The sequence below is a fragment of the Cervus elaphus genome, chromosome 12 (assembly GCF_910594005.1).
Source record: "Cervus elaphus chromosome 12, mCerEla1.1, whole genome shotgun sequence".
In the NCBI taxonomy this organism is placed as follows: domain Eukaryota; kingdom Metazoa; phylum Chordata; class Mammalia; order Artiodactyla; family Cervidae; genus Cervus; species Cervus elaphus.
The window spans coordinates 27,728,010-27,745,875 of record NC_057826.1 but is presented as its reverse complement, the minus strand read 5'-3'; the positions used below and the strand labels follow the sequence as shown (position 1 = coordinate 27,745,875).

General features: G+C 39.2%; 1 non-coding gene across 1 annotated transcript; it reads left to right on the top strand.

Annotated features, from left to right (window-relative positions):
- Window positions 1-662: 662 nt before the first annotated feature.
- On the top strand, window positions 663-734 carry TRNAC-GCA. Its single transcript has one exon. It is a non-coding gene; the product is annotated as a tRNA-Cys (tRNA).
- The last annotated feature ends 17,132 nt before the right edge of the window (window positions 735-17,866 follow it).

Genomic DNA, 17,866 nt, shown 5'->3' with positions numbered 1-17,866 from the left:
ACAGAGTTCAATAGTCTGTTCTGTATTTCTGTGTCTCTTTTTCTGTTTTGCATATAGGGTTATCGTTACACAATACTGTGTTATAGAACCATTGTGATAGTATAGTATAGTTTTGCAAAATGCTATAATTGGGGAAAACTTGGAAAATGCACAGGAAACTTTCTGTATTAGTTCTTACAACTATCTGTGACTTTATATTTGTCACAACAAAAATTTCAATTAAAAATTCAGTTCTCTTGTCTAATAAGTCTGGGAGATGTATCTGTCTACCTGTCTTAATTACAAGCCATACCCACCCCATCACCCTGGTCCTACCCTAATCCCTCCTTTTTTACTTGTATGAGTGAATACAAGTGAGCTCTTCAATATAAGATGAGCTTTGAAGTTTTGTTTTCTTGATAAGGATTGCTTTACTCTGTCAAACTGTGAATCAATTTAAAACACAGTACAATCTTTTACCCTAGATTTCATATCCATTCACATCAATCACTTTTGCCTAAAGAGGTACTCTAATGCTGCATGGATTATGCAAATCACTGTCATTAATTTTACCAGTCAGATACTCTAATGGTTAGAATTTATCAGGAAGAAAAATATTCCTCGATTGTTTTCAAATGCATTGTGTACTTTGCAAGTTTAATAATTAAGTTCCACTTCGGGCTTCCCTGGTGGCTCAGACGGTAAAGCATCTGCCTGCAATGCAGGAGACCCAGGTTCAATTCCTGGGTTGGGAAGATCACCTGGAGAAGGAAATGGCAACCCACTCCAGTACTCTTGCCTGGAAAATTCCATGGACTGAGGAGCCTGGTGGGTTACAATCCATGGGGTCGAAAAGAGTCGGACATGACTGAGCAACTTCACTTTCACTAGGTTGCTGTAAACTTTTCCTTCTAACTTTAAGCATCAAAAATAAAAGGAATGATGAAAGGGGATGAAAGCCACTTCTTCATAACTATTAATTGGACACATCCCAGATTTTATTAGCATAATATATATTCTCAAATGATATCACTGTGAATGAAAAATTCTCACAACTTAAAATAACAACAGCTACTCTCAATGTTTTTCTTGGCTTCATGGTAAGGCAGTGTCCCTACTGACAACAGAATTTTTTTTTTTTTTTCCTGTATGCAAGTCTCTGGAGAAGTGGATGGTCTTCATTCTATAACAATGATTCTGAATGATGTCATTAATGTTAGCCCACAAGCCTCAGAAGCTGTGATTCTGATAATTCAGAAAAGAAATATGAGAAAGAGAAGATCATCTAGTAAATACAAGAGAAATAATAGACCTGAATCTTAAAGTCTGCTGGCTTAATGGACTTTTTCAGAGGATTTGAAAACTACAGATTTATTGAAGGCAAGACTCTATTCAGCTGGAGGGACTTAGAAAATATGTCAGCTAATTGTGAAACAATTCTACTCTTTCCGAGGAAAGGGCCTTCCATGCCTTCAGCCAATTCTATTACAAAAAGTGGTAAAGTACTTTAAGCTGTAATTTTGCACTGATGAGAAGGATGTCCTTGAAAACTAAGAGGTGCACTGCTTCCTATTCAAGTTGAAAATTCTGTTCATTGTGGTGGATTCTTAAAACTAGAGCAATAAGCCAAATATTTCTTTATATTCGTCTAGTTTCATTATAGAATGATATGCTGAATTTTACTTTTTAAAAAGTATTGTGTTTAGCTTCTTTCCATCCAGATAAAAAGGGAGAAAGACATTTTATGCCTGTCCTTCTACACTAGAATTTATTATTTCTCCCATAAACACACATGGACCTTTAAACTTGAACCCAGGCAACCCACATTGTAGTACTGGGTTGTTCAACAAGGGACATTTCTTGCTGTCTGCTGGTTCATTTGAAAATAAAAAGTAACTGGGCTCCATTTCTCTATTGTGGTCGTTCTGTGGGTGGTGGATCCTGTGAGCTATCTTGGCCTATGGGATGAGATTGGACAACTTCCTTTGAAAATATAACCCTATGAGATAAGCAGAGTTTATAAAGTTCTCTTTATGGAACAACCTGGGGTCTGAATATGACTGAATAAAGCATCCATAGAGCATACAAATTTTCTTTTTATGGATTTAATAAAGTTTTAAAATTTATCAGCTTCTGTCAACAAAAAATAAAACAAGTTAGGCAATGTTAGAAATTTCCACTTGAAGCAAAATAACTCTGTCCTTGGCATCTCCCTGGGGTTTCCTGGTGCCTGCTTCTAGCATGCCAACTCAGTCCCAGGTCCTGTTGATTTGTTTTACTTATTAGACTTATCCTCCTGAAGATACAGGACCAAAGTCTATGTAACCCCCAAATGGCATCATTAATTAGAATTTACAAAATTGTTCTCACATAGCCTAATAAGAGTAAGTTGTTGGTTCTTCATGCAGGTACTTATGATCTAAAGTCTTAGGATATTTTTTAATGAACAAATTATTAGCTTCAAAATCCACCCTTTCAGGGCAATAGGGAAGCAGTTTTCATTGGCACTTATTAGAAGCTTTTGTTGTTATCATTTTTTGTTTAAAATATACTGAGTCAAACAATGAAACATTTGGGCTGGAAACCAGGCGATTCTGAGCTTTCTTCTCCTTCTCTAGTGTCCTGGTTCTCAGTAGATATAAATCCCTGATGGCAGGAATCATGTTTGTTTTATCCATCACTGTTGTCCCAGCACCTGACAGTGTTCACTATCAAGTGAGCACATGATCTGATCAGTGCTAGAATGTGAGTTTCTTTGGGGAGGTTTCATTTCATTCATTTTCATTAAAATTCCTGTATCAGACTCTGCCTGGTGGTGGTTGATTCTCTTCTCATTGCTTCAGATGACTTAGAGATTTAAAGTTAAGAAAGGTGAAAGTGACTGTCAGGGTCACCAGTTATATGTTGGCCAAAATGATGCCATTTCATTTGTCAGCCTCGGTTAATGAGCATTTGAACAGTGATCTCTAGGATCTTTTTAGTTAGCAGTCTATTTTCATAAAGTAAAGCACTAAAATGGTTATGGGCCAGAACAATACTGACATAATGGCTGCCTGAGCAGTCCCTAGAAGCAGGCTGTGCATATGATGTTATGATCCTTTAATCTGAGAAGGTCCTTAATTAGTGTTCTATGTTTGGCCTCACCCAAATTCTTTTTAACTGGACTTGAAATGTGTTAAATTGCAGAATAGGCTTAATGCGTCATTTTTCCATTAGATTTTAAAAACTGCATCTTGGAGGAAGAAATTATCTGTCATTATACATCTGAGGGTTTCACAGTTAGGTCATCTGCCCAACGTTGGTCTGTTTTCTTTCTTGGACTCATCTTTTGTCCTGGGAACTCTTACAGATTCTATAATCAGCTATATAAACTGTTCTACTGGAAGCTGCTTTCTGCCAAGGGTAAATGAACTGGGCCCACAAAGTTTGGTGCTTAATTAAAAATTTTTTTAGCTCATGAATTATTGCAGGTTCTAAACTTAGCTAAATGTCTTTCTTGAAACCTAATGTGAATATCAATGTGAGACAGACTCAGAATGCCAAAGCAGTTGAGGGTGGGTCAGGTACTTTATAGACAATGGAAAATTTGAATGCATATCTATTGAGCTATGAAATGCCCTTACATAAATTTCCTGCCATAGTCTTTTCTTAAAAAGAAAAATAATTTATTTCCTCATTGGCTAAATCACATGTGGGCCATGGTGTCTATTTTTGGAAATCATCCAAAGAGTGGCTTTATATGACCCAATTTAAAGAACATGGAAGGGCAAACTACACTGGGGACAATTGAACATTATATAATAGATAAACAACTTCATTTAACAAATATTTTTTTCAGAGTCTCCTATTATAGGGGCTGATAAAAGAAATGAACACCATCTTTGCTTTCTATTCAGTTCAGTTCAGTTCAGTAGCTCAGTCGTGTCTGACTCTTTGCGACCCCATGAATCGCAGCACGCCAGGCCTCCCTGTCCATCACCAGCTCCTGGAGTTTACTTAAACTCATGCCCATCAAGTCAGTGATGCCATCCAGCCATCTCATCCTCTGTTGTCCCCTTCTCCTCCTGCCCCCAATCCCTCCAAGCGTCAGGGTCTTTTCCAATGAGTCAACTCTTCGCATGAGGTGGCCAAAGTACTGCAGTTTCAGCTTCAGCATCAGTCCTTCCAATGAACACCCAGGACTTATCTCTTTCAGGATGGACTGGCTGGATCTCCTTGCATTCCAAGAGACTCTCAAGAGTCTTCTCCAACACCACAGTTCAAAAGCATCAATTTTTCAGTGCTCAGCTTTCTTCACAGTCCAACTCTCACATCCATACATGACCACTGGAAAAACTAAGCCTTGACCAGACGGACCTTTGTTGAAAAAGTAATGTCTCTGCTTTTTAATATGCTATCTAGGTTGGTCATAACTTTCCTTCCAAAGAGTAAGCGTCTTTTAATTTCATGGTTGCAGTCACCATCTGCAGTGATTTTAGAGCCCCAAAAAATAAAGTCAACCACTGTTTCCACTATTTCCCCATCTATTTCCCATGAGGTGATGGGACCAGATGCCATGATCTTAGTTTTCTGAATATTGAGCTTTAAGCCAAGTTTTCACTCTCCTCTTTCACTTTCATCAAGAGGCTTTTTAGCTCCTCTTCACTTTCTACCATAAGGGTGGTGTCATCTGCATACCTGAGGTTATTGATATTTCTCCCGGCAATCTTAATTTCAGCCTGTGCTTCCTCCAACCCAGCGTTTCTCATGATGTACTCTGCATATAAGTTAAATAAGCATGGTGACAATATACAGCCTTGATGTACTCCTTTTCCTATTTGGAACCAGTCTGTTGTTCCATGTCCAGTTCTAACTGTTGCTTCCTGACCTTCATACAGGTTTCTCAAGAGGCAGGTCAGGTGGTCTGGTATTCCCATCTCTTTCAGAATTTTCCACAGTTTATTGTGATCCACACAATCAAAGGCTTTGGCATAGTCAATAAAGCAGAAATAGATGTTTTTCTGGAACTCTCTTGCTTTTTTGATGATCCAGTGGATATTGGCAATTTGATCTCTGGTTCCTCTGCCTTTTCTAAAACCAGCTTGAACATCTGGAAGTTCACAGTTCACGTATTGCTGAAGCCTGGCTTGGAGAATTTTGAGCATTACTTTACTAGTGTGTGAGATGAGTGCAACTGTGCAGTAGTTTGAGCATTCTTTGGGATTGCCTTTCTTAGGGATTGGAATGAAAACGGACCTTTTCCAGTCCTGTGGCCACTGCTGAGTTTTCCAAATTTGCTGGCATATTGAGTGCATATACTCTAAAGTGGAGATGGACATTAAGTGATCATATAAATGTATCTTTATGAACAGTGATCCTTGTATGGCAAAGCTTTGTGATTATTTATCCTCTATCCATTTCCAATGTCTTCCTGTGTAACAGGTCCCTATACACCAGTAATGTATTCATTTTTCTTTATGGTCAATGATAGGCTCTTTATTTCCATGTGTGACTTTTAGTCTCCTTTTATAAAATACTTATAAGGGTATAGTTGATTTACAGTGTTAGTTTCAGGTGTATAGCAAAGTGAATTGTTATACATATCCACTCTTTTTTAGATTCTTTTCCCACATAGAGCCATTACAGAGCTTTGAGTAGAGTTCCCTGTGTTACGCAGTAGGTCCTTATCAGTTATCTACTTTATATATATAGTGTGTATGTGTCAATCCCAGTCTTCCACTTTACCCCTCCCCCCTTTCCCCCTGGTGATTTTAAGTTTGTTTCCTACATCTGTAACTCTATTTCTGTTTTGTAGATAAGTTCATTTGAAGACTTTATTTTAGAGTCCACAAATAAGCAATACGTATGATACTTGTCTTTCTTTCCCTGATTTACTTCCTCAGGATGGTAATCTCTAGGTCCATCCATGTTGCTGCAAATGGCATTATTTTGTTCTCTCTTATGGTTGAGTAATATTTCATTACGTATTTCACACCCACACCCACACACAAACACACAGACACATCACATCTTCTTTATCCATTCCTCTGTTGATGGACATTTAGGTTGCTTCCATGCCCTATCTATTGTAAATAGTGCTGCAATGAATGCTGGAGTGCATGTATCTTGTTGGTGAGAATGTAAACAGCCACTGTGGAGAACAGTATGACGATTCCTTAAAAAAACTAAAAATAGAGCTGCTATATGATCCCGCAACACCACTCCTTGGTGTACATCTGAAGAAAACTGTAATTTGAAAAGATATCCTCATGTAAAAAATGATATTTTTGTTTTTAGAGAAAGATGGCTGAAAGACTCCCTTGTAGAGACAACTGAAAGCAGTAAGTAGAAGTCATTGGATGATGTTGCTGGGCAAATTCTTTAAATTAAAGCAGAGATGATTTAGCAGGGAGGCTTTGGGCCATACCTCTTTCCTTTCTATTACCTACAATAGGGAAAGGAAGGCTAGAGCTGCAGGGGCTATTTTGTGATCATGTTTTGACCATGAGGATGGATGGCATATGCTAAGGATGATATAGCAGAATAAAAGGAGCTTGGGTTCCTGTTGGCCATGGAATTGCTGCATCTACCCTGAGCTCTAAGGGAAAAACAACACTCTATCTTTTTAAACTACTCTTATTTTAAGTTTTTTAGAAAATGAAACAATTCACGTTGGAATCTGTGAATATAGCATTTGGAAATAGGATTTTTGCAGATTAGTCAGCTTAAGATGAACTCTATAAAATCCAACATGGCTGGCATCCTTAGACGAGGGGAATATGGACATAGGAACACAGAAGAAAAATGGCCATGTGAAGACATAGGCAGAGATTAGATTTCTGCTGCCACAAGCCCCCAAACAGAAAAGATTGCTGGCAATCATCAGAAGACAGAAGGGACATGGGAGAATTCTTCACTAGAGCTTTGAAAATGCATGCTCTGCTGACACCTTGATTTTTGACTTCTACCCTCTAGAACTGTGAGAAAATAATTTTCTGTTATTTGAAGCTACCTGTTTTGTGGCAATTTGTTACTGCAGTCTAGAAAATTAAAATACCAGGTGTAAAGCTTCATCCTACCACAATAACAATGTTAATTAACAAAGCAATCCTACATGATTGTGCACTGCATAACAGCTTCCAAATACATGAAGCAAAAACTGATAGAACCGAAAGGAGAAATACAGAAATCCATTCTTTCTTAAGGGCTTCTCATGGTCTAAAATTACTGCTGAAACTCCAGCCATTACCTTCAACTTTTGGAAAGGAAGAAAAAGGAAGCACAAAACGAACAGAAAGATGTTTCCCCCAACAAGTCAGGCCCTTTTCAGTGATTTTCCCAGAATCTTCAGCCCAGAACTTCTGCTTATATCTCATTGAACATCCCTAGATGCATGGGAGACAAAAAAATATAGTCTAGCTTCCTGGAGGATACCAGAATTCTGCTGATTAGGAAGACAAGGAAATGGGTGGTAGAGTGGCAGTTAGAAGTTGTTTCCATATGCGAGAGTCAGGAAAGCCTAATGTTTAAGCATGGTTCCTCTAGAGTCAGACTACTTAACATCTAGATTGTTCTACCACCTATAAGTTGTATGATCTAAAGCATCATATATATTTCTAAGTCTCAGTTTTCTCATCCATAAATTCTATCTATCTATCCGTATATCTGTCTATCACGTATCTCCCAAAGGATTGTTTGAGAATTAAATAAAAACAAAAAATGTTTGCATGGATGTACAAAAAGTTAACTACATTATTGTACAATAGCAATGACTATGGAAAACTATTTAACATTAGATATTCATACGTTATATCTGAACAATTCCTCTCTTAGGTACTTACTGAACAGAAGTCTCTGTACTGAGAGATATGTGTAAAAATGTTCATAGCAGCATTATTCATCATAGCCTAAAACTAGAAACCAGCTGACTGCCTTAAATAGAATACATTAAAAAAGTGGTATAATCAAATGGAATATTACATCACAGTGAAACTGGATGCCTTCTAACTGTACTCAGCAACATTAATGACGATTTATACAAATTTTAAAGCAAACAAAACTGATAATAGTGTTAGAAGTAAGGGTGGTGGCTATGTTTTGTAATGATCTGGAGAAGAATTGAAGGAAGTTTCCTAAATATTTGGGGTTGTAAGCATGCTCAGTCATGTCTGACTCTTTATGACACCATAGACTGAAGCCCAGCAGGCTCATCTGTCCATGGGATTTTCCCAGTAGTAATAATGGAGTGGGTTGCCATTTCTTCCTCTAGGGGAACTTCCTGACCCAGGGAACAAACCGTGTCTCCTATATTACAGGTGTATTATCTTTAATGCTGAACTACCAGGCAATGTTCTATTTCTTGACTTATTTAGGAGGTATACAATTGTTACCTTGTGGTTGTTCACTGACTCATGCATTTATGCTTTTTCTTACTTTTCCTTATGTGTATCACTTAGCCTGCCTATATAATTAGTGATCAAAACTCTTTGATAGTAAAGTGGGTGATTGGCAGGTACTGTCACATAAAGACAGCAGACATAACCCAGGACTGTCCCGGCAAACCAGGACACATGATCACCTGTGTCATATGTAACAAGAAAGAAGTTACTGAAAGAAAGGATGGAGAGAAGGTAGGCAATGAAATTAAAGAAAAAGAAAGAAAATAAAGACAAGAAAGGGAAAGAATGAAGGGAAGGGCAGGGAGAAGGGGAAAGAAGAAAGAAAGGAAGGAAAGAGGGAGGGTGGAATGAAGAAGGAAGGAAGAACAGAAGGAAGGAATGAAGGAGGAGATAAAGGAAAGGACGGGGAGGAGCGGGAGGGGAGGGGAGGGAAGGAGGAGAGTGGGAGAAGGAGCTGGCTCTGACCTACATCATGCTTTCCTCTACTTCAAAACCCAGGGCTTTGAGGAGGATAATAAGACAGATTCCATTCCTCTCCCTTAATAGAAGCTTTGATTAGGCGTGGAGGATAGAGTGGAGAGGAAGTTTTAAGTAGCATGTGAAAATGAAATCTTTAAATTGCATGACCAAAATGTTAAGTATTTTTAAATGTTCTTGAAGGTTCTGCCTCTCAAAAGAGCTGTCTTCATGAAGTTGGAAGTGGTTGTTGGGGTGGGGGCAGGGGAAGTAACTTATGTCCAGATACTTCCAAGTTGAAGTACTTAAAGTACTGCCATACTTCCAAGTCCTTGGAAGTACTTAACATACTTCCAAGTTGAAATTGCTCAATAACTGGGATATAATGTCTCCTTCATGGCAAAGAGATGGGGAACAGTGGAAACAGTGGCTGACTTTATTTTTCTGGGCTCCAAAATCACTGCAGATGGTGACTGTAGCCATGAAATTAAAAGACACTTACTCCTTGGAAGGAAAGTTATGACCAACCTAGACAGCATATTAAAAGCAGAGACATTACTTTGCCAGCAAAGGTCCATCTAGTCAAGGCTATGGTTTTTCCAGTGGTCATGTATGGATGTGAGTTGGACTATAAAGAAAGCTGAGTGCTGAAGAATTGATGCTTTTGAACTGTGGTGTTGGAGAAGACTCTTGAGAGTCCCTTGGACTGCAAGGAGATCCAACCAGTCCATCCTAAAGGAGATCAGTCCTGGGTGTTCATTGGAAGGACTGATGTTGAAGCTGAAACTCCAATACTTTGGCCACCTGCTGTGAAGAGCTGACTCATCTGAAAAGATTCTGATGCTGGGAAAGATTGAAGGCAGAAGGAGAAGGGGACAACGGAAGATGAGATGGTTGGATGGCATCACCGACTCAATGGACATGGGTTTGGGTGGACTCCGGGAGTTGGCAATGGACAGGGAAGCCTGGCGTGCTGTGGTTCATGGGGTCACAAAGAGTAGGACACGACTAAGTGACTGAACTGAACTGAATGTCCCCTTCAGGAGCAGAGGTTTTCATTGTCTTTCTCCCTGGCTAGGCACTGTGTGAGGAACACAAATGTTGGTCATGGACTTCATTCTCTGGCCTCTATCCCTGTGGAGTCCCCCTGAGTCTCACCCAGCTTCTGGCCAGTCTTGGTCATGTATGCCTCTCTACTTGCTCCTACACCTGACCACTAGATTCTTCACGATCGCTGGTTCTCCCTAAGCCCTTCTGTGCCTTTCCCAGGAGTTGCTGTTATTCAGTCATTAAATCATGCCAAATTCTTTGCAACCCCATGGACTGTAGCACTCCAGGCTTCCCTGTCCTTCACCATCTCCCAGAGTTTGCTCAAACTCATGTCCACTGAGTTGGTGATACCATCCAACTATCTCATCCTCTGTCACCCCCCTTCTCCTCATGCCCTCAATCTTTCCCAGCATCAGAGTCTTTTCCAATCACTCAGCTCTTCAAATCAGGTGGCCAAAATATCAGAGCTTCAGCTTCAGCACTAGTCCTTCCAATGTATATTCAGGGTTAATTTCCTTTAGGGTTGACTGATTTGGTTGCCTTACTTTTCAAGGGACTCTCAAGAGTCTTCTTCAGCACCTCAATTCAAAAGCATCAATTCTTCAGTGTTCAGCCTTCTTTATGGTCCAACTCTCACATCTGTACATGACTATGGAAAAACCATAGCTTTGACCAAATTGACCTTTGTCAGCAAAGTGATGTCTCTGATTTTTAGTATGCTGTCTAGATTTGTCATAGCTTTTCTTCAGAAATGATTTTGCTGCACGCCTATGTCTTCCTGGAGCAGAAGATGCATGTGTCAGTGAGGTCTCACTCTTCTCTTAAAGACATGGCAGCTTTTTCAGCCTCCTCAGGCCAAGATATGAGAGACTTCAATGAGGCTGCTTTTTACCAGAGATCCGATAAGCCTGGAGAGACACAGGCCTCTACTTTCAGATCCTCAACTACTGGGTCTTTCCCCCTGTACTTCCTTCCATCAGAACTCTCCCAAGGGAGTGAGGAAAAACTTCAAAGTGAACTCCTGCTTCCTGTCTTAACTCTACTTCACCCTTCCCCAGCTCAGAGATCTCTCCCTCATCTGGGTGATGGGTGTGGTGGTGACTGATGGTACTCTTCTTCTTAAATCCCTCTTTCAAGTGAACTCTTGAAACTTATTATAGATGCCAGAAGTATATAATCCTAACAACTTTCCCCTGAGACAAGTGGCAATGTCACATTTTCCCCTATAAGCATGGGTGGCATGTGGGTAGAAATACCAAAACACAGGTGTTTTACTTATCCTGACAGAGTTAAGGCACTCATCAAAAATTTCTAGACTAGTTCAGAAAGCAGTTCCCTTTCTGAGAATAGTAGTATTCGAGAGGTCTGAAACCATTAATAACCCTAACAAAGGGGAGGCTTACATGTAGGGATGGTTACAAGTAAGATGTAAAGCATGTATAATAGTACAAACATATCATTCCCATTTAGAGAGACCCTCAACATTCAGCCATCTAGGAGACCATGTTTATATCTGAGCAAGAGGACCAGTGAGAACATCCTTCATCCCTATGGCCTGTCTCATAATCTCTCATCACACTTCAGATAGACCCTGCATGACTATAAATACCAGTATATCCCCCTTCAGGGACTAATTTCTCTTTATAAACTCATCACTCTTAGTTAGAACTTATGATATTATAAATTCATTAAAGAGAATCCACAGCTAGGCCTCCAAATAACTTAATTACACAAACCAAGTATACCCCCTTTTGAAAAACTGATCCTAAAAATTAACTCAGATATAAGTCTAGTAATTTCGAATTCTGTGCCCAAAGTATTTGCTGTTTAAAAGAAATACATTTATGTATGTAAAGTTAAAATATTGAACCACTTGATATCTTTAATATTGTTCTATTTTGTGGAAAATGCCTGTTAACTTTAGAAACAATTTTATGTGAATGAAATATCCTATCTACAAACAATGAACTTTAAACCCGGTTGTGATCTAATAGCATTATATTGGTGAAATAAATCTCTTATGTATGTGTGGTTCCCTCTAATGTTATTGTGCTTATGGTTGTTTTTGTGCTCCAGGGGAGTGATGGATGGCAATGAGGCTTAACCTGATTTTACATCAAGTTCTTGCTAATCTCACACCAACCCCTCATAAATCTGAATAATTTGCTGCTGCTCAGCAACGCTTGTGTGAACTCTGGAATAGTTTTGGCCTGAAATTGTGTATTATCACAACCTCCTTTGGAAACAGTAAGGGCTCTTTTTGTTTCCATAACTGAATTATGTTTTCATATCTTTTGCACTGCTGTGGTGGGTTTTGCTTAGCAACAAGTCTCCAAGAGTTCCGGATGAAGTGAGCCTCATTAACATAATACGCTAATCCCTGGGTTCTTGCTATCACCCAGGTAAATTTATTGCTGGCCCCTCTCACTTGTCTAGCCCAACAGAACGATTCCTTTTTCCTTCTAAAGTAAGTTTGTATTTCTATAACACGAAACATATTAACTCAGTGATATGGCAGCAAATATTAATTATTAAGTAGTGCAGCTCACCCAATAGGGACCTAACGTACACAAGTATTTTCACATCAATATTGATTTAGGTTTTTAAAATAAATGCCACTAAACAAGGCAAACCCAAGCCATATCATTGCATCTTGCTGCCCTTTATTTAAAGAGAGGACACAAATGATTCACTATAAATAGAAAGTGTTCCTTGTAGGAGTGGCTCACACTAATAAATGCATTCTATTTTTCCTAGCCTTCTTTGTGTCTGGGTGTCCAGTCTTGGAAGATACTAGATTTTAGGGTAAGCCCAGGGCAAAGGAAAAAACTTTCCGGTCTCCAATACTAACAAGTGCCTCTATGCAGTTTGAATAAGTGACTTTGGTCTTGTTAGAATAGACAGAAATGCTCCTAAAATACCCATCAAGATTTATAGCTCTCTTTAAAAACAATTCTGAATCAACCAAAAGTTTTGTAGAACAAGCATATAGCATTGACTTTACTGTCTAAGAATTTAGCTAACAAGCTGTGCAAACCTATTATGATAATTCATTCACATCAGTTTTTGCTAATTTAATTTTCAGTTTGGTTCAGACTGCATGCCATCCTCTGAGAAGGATTCCTCGCTCAGTCTACCTGGTTGGCCTTTTGTGTGACATGAGCAATTGAGGCATGCTGTGCTTTTCTAATGGTTTAATTTTTAAGAGTAGGTTACTGTGCTCCAAAACCTGTTCATCAGAGAAGGAAAGAGTTGTGTCAGACGTTATGAGGAAGCATAATACTCTCGACAGAATATGAGAACACTTTAGAAGTCTGAAAATATCACTCCTGAATTAGCTAACTTCTATTTGATAAATTTTGTTAAATAAGATATTGGTAGCCATAGATCCTAAGTCTATTCCACCCCCCCCCAAATATTAAGTTTCTAATAGAAAAGTGGTTACTGTCCTTATAAAAATCAACTGAGAATAACCTGGTGATCAAATAGTTCAACCATCCCTACCATACAGAGCAAATATTAAAACAACAACAAAAGCAGACGATAAATTGCTTTAAGCAACTGGCATCTGTGAATTAAGTTTAAAAGACCTTTAAACCTTAAGATAAACAATACTGCAGACGTAAAGCAAAGATTAGTTAAAACTAAAATGTGAAATGTCATACAATATGGCTATGTTACAATGCTATAATTTCTGATATTCTAAAATTTTTAATAGAATTCAAAAACATCCAGTGTTGGCTCCCTATATTAAATTATACATATAAATACACTCTGAGGAAAATGTAATTGCTCCCAAACTCTTGGATCCTGCCACCCATAATGAATAATATACTGTGGCACACTCTTATAAAGTTAAATGTTTCTTTTGACGAGGAACATTTATCAACTAAAAACACTTGAGCTTTTGCTTTCTTTCCCCCACTTTGTCTTCATTTAAAATTTTTTTCTTGGCTTTTTATGGTTACTCCAGTTGCTGTTGTTAACTTTGTAGTGTTGAATGATAGATGGTCTGACCACTGAAAGGAATTACTTTAATTTTATTTTGACATTGACTCCATGATAGTTCTACAAGCCTCTGTGAGTATTAAAAGATTTCCTCAAAAAGAAGATTTACAGCTATGATAGCCAAGTCACAGTCATCTTTTCTTCTTTCCCTCAACTCTCAAAGACTCACTGCTTTTTAAAAATGTCTGTCTGTCTATATATCTATTGAGAGAGGAACAATGATCCTTATAATGCAACGTCATAGTAGCCATGTGATTTACATGAAATAAATACAGATAAAGAAGTAGGATAGGTGACAACAAATAAAGAGACAAAACAACACTTTTTTTCCCTTCTTAAAGAAAGGGATCTCCATTTTGAAATGTTAACCAAAAAATGTGTATGGTGGTAATTAAAGCCCACTGTTGATAAATAGATTATAAAAGAGTATTTACAAACTCTAAACTGAACTAGGAAAGATTATATCCTGTGGCACCAGTAATAATAATAGATGTGTATATATGTGTTGGTTGCTCAGTCGTGTGTAACTCTATGAGATCCCATGGACTATAGCAGGCCAGGCTCCTTTCTTCATGGAATTCTCCAGTCAAGAATGCTGGAGTGTATAGCCATTCCCCTCCTCCAGGGGATCTTCCCAACTCAGGGATTGAACCCAGGTCTCCAGTATTGCAGGCGGACTCTTTACTGTCTGAGCCATCAGGGAAGCCCCATAATAAGACATAGTCAAACAATTTAATATATTATCTTGTGCTCTAGCCATGTAAACACAACGGTCAGAAATCCTGCCACAAGGAGCATGACTGACTGATGACTCCAATTACTGCTCCTCCAGATTCCCAACTATGTTCATATTAAGGCCACTCAAGGTCCAGCGGTGAAAAGGACATCATACTAAGTAGAATACAGATAGTTCCTGGCACAAGCAGACAGCTCAATTGGTGCTCAATTGTACCATTCACTGGCAATGACCTAGGAAAATATCCTGGTGGAGGGTCAATGCTTTTTCCATTTGAGATGTTTCAGGCATTTGAAAGCCATGTGAGAGGAGGGCACTGGGCAATGCCTATAATAATAACCAAACTTGGCTGGTGATTACCGTGTTGTATTGTTTCTCTGTAGAGAGATGAGAGACAGAAGGCCATTAATAAGCAGTTCGTGTCTAAAACAAGAGCCTCTTTGGTAGTACAAAGAAAATGTTACCTCCTCTGGTAGAAGAGGCCTTCCCTGGTAGCCCAGATGGTAAAGAATTTGCCTGCAATGCAGGAGACCTGGGTTCGAGCCCTGGGTCGGGAAGATCCTCTGGCAAAGGGAATGTTAACCTACTCCAGTATTTGTGCCTGCAGAATTCCATGGACAGAGGAGCCTGGCGGGCTACAGTTCATGGGGTCTCAAAGAATCGGAAACAACTGAGCGACCTACATGTTTACTTTCACTGGTAGAAGAGCAGACATTTCTGAATAGCAAACTGAAGATTTGATCAAGTAACAAAGCAAAGATATTTGAATCCTCAGCCTAGGTGGATCTGCAATGCCAAGGGTAGGGTCCTGGTTGAGAAAGCCTAGAACCCTGAAACAAGGGATGGGAATATTTGGGTGGTTGTCCCTAAGGCAGTTGGCTCTGTAGAACCCACAGGGCTTATAGATGGGGTCTGCCCTTTTCTAGTATGAGCTAGTATTTCTCCTCCACTGGAAGAGGCTGCAGAACTCTCTGCAAAGCAGCAGTTTCTTCTACAACTGCTACCTCCATCTGCTCTCCAGATAGCTAGGAAAGTAATTGGGTTAAATCCCAGCATCAGCCTGCTGAGGTATTAAGCCTGGGAAGGGAAGGAAAAAGCCATATGCCAAAGGAGAGGGTAATAATTAGGTACTATACACTGGAAGTATACAGGTGAGTACCATTGGGATTGAATTTTGAGGGAACTTGCTCAACAAATTCTGAATGTAAGATGGGATAAGCAACAATTGATTTGAGGCAATTTCTCAGAGTATTGCATGGGCAGCGATCACAGGGGATTAAACAAAGTCATTGTTAAGGAAGTTATCTGAAACCTGGATAAAGAAAGGCCAAAGTGGAGATGACTGAGTTGCCTGCCCTGTCATATAGAAGAAAAGAATAAAGTAACATGGGCATGCTGGTGTGAATAAACAGTGAAATCAGAAGGCACAGTAGAAGATTGTGTCTGTGGGAGAATACTGAAGACACACCACTTACCAAGACCATTAGGATTCTGGAGGAAGAGAATTATATACCTTTTGAGAAACAGTTCCTGATATGTGTCTTCCCTGGTGGCTCTGTGGTAAGAACATGCCTGGTGATGCAGGAGACATGAGTTCGATCCCTGGGTCAGGAAGTTCTCCTGGAGAAGGAAATGGCAACCTACTCCAGTATTCTTGCCTGGGAAAACCCATGGAAAAAGGAACCTGGGGTCCTACAGTCCATGGGGTCTCAGAAAAGCTGGACATGACTTAGTGACTAAACAACAAAGAACAACAATACTGATATGTAAATTTGATGCAAGAAGAGATAAAATTGATGACCATGAGATTATCCATCATAAGTGGGGTCTGATAGAAGCCTCCTCCCCACATCATGAAATTGGATAGTTCCAGCTGCAATTTTTCATAAGATGGAAATGTACAGCTCCAATTGAGCCCAAGGAAGACCAGAGAGCATGAGTAAACTACCTAAATAGGTATACAGGCACCCATATCACCTGACACAGATGGACCAAAACCCCTGCCCCAACTCATATCCTTGGTCAAACTTAGTTTAGAATAAGTTGGGCTAGTACAAGGGAAAAATGGACAGTGGCTGCATTAAAGCCTCCTTCAAATGTGGTCTTGAAAGACTGAAGATGAAAATCTCTCCTAAGGACAGAGCCACAAACAGTACACCTGGTCATTCGTTTTCCATGGAATAAGTAACTCTGTATGAGAATGCTAACAGATTTCTGGTTAGTATAATGGCCTGACTGAATGGTCAGAGACCTTCTAAGAGAGAAGACTACATGAACAGAGATAAGAAGTTCTGCTGTAGAGACATATGGGTGAACCGATGGGACTGGGCACTAAGTTATCAACATCTACCAGAAAGCATCGACCCCTGAAAACACACCGGGCAACCACAGATAACCATGTCATCAATATCCTAGATCACTGATGTTGGTTGGCATTTGTTGTTGGTCACATTTGAACCAACACTATTGGCACATGTAAGTGATAGCCATGTTAGCAGAGCCTGGAGCTGTGTGTAAAGTCAACAGTAAGGACCTTTCTTAACAAAATAAATCTGGTTACTGATTCCCCTGGATATTCTACCTGTTATTAACAGAGACCAATGCTGACCCTCCAATAGGGCAACATTCCTGAAGGAAACCAACTAACAACTTGGCACAAATAGCCTACACGGTGCTTCTTTCATCCCAGAAAGGCCGATGGTTAATCTTAACAGAAACAGATAAGTACTCTATGTACATGGTTTCCTTTCCTGTCCACAAAGCCTCAGCTAATACTAACAGCTAGGATATACAGAATGCCTTGTTCACAGACATAGAATTCACAAAGCACAGCATCCAGTTAAGGGGCCCACTTTACAGAAAAGGAGATGTGGGAGTTGGCCATCATAGGATCACATCCATTGTAGGGTCCTCTGTTTAGACTACATACTACACAACCCAGTAGCAGCAAACTTCCTAGGGCTCTGTAACGGGAACCAAGGAGTCAAATCATGGATATTTCACCTCTAGAAGTTTTATTTGGATTTTTATTCTCTATCATTCTTCAACATGTTTACAATTTTCCTTACCTTCTTGAGTATAAATGATACTATTATTATAAATGATACTATTATAACTGTTTCAATGTTCTCTGATTTTACATTTCTAGAAATTTATTTTTGTTGCTCTTTTTAAACAAAAAGTATCACTTAAAAAATTTTTTTTACAGTTTCTGTTTCCCTGCCAATTTTTTTTTTTACTTTGCTTTTATCTACATGTT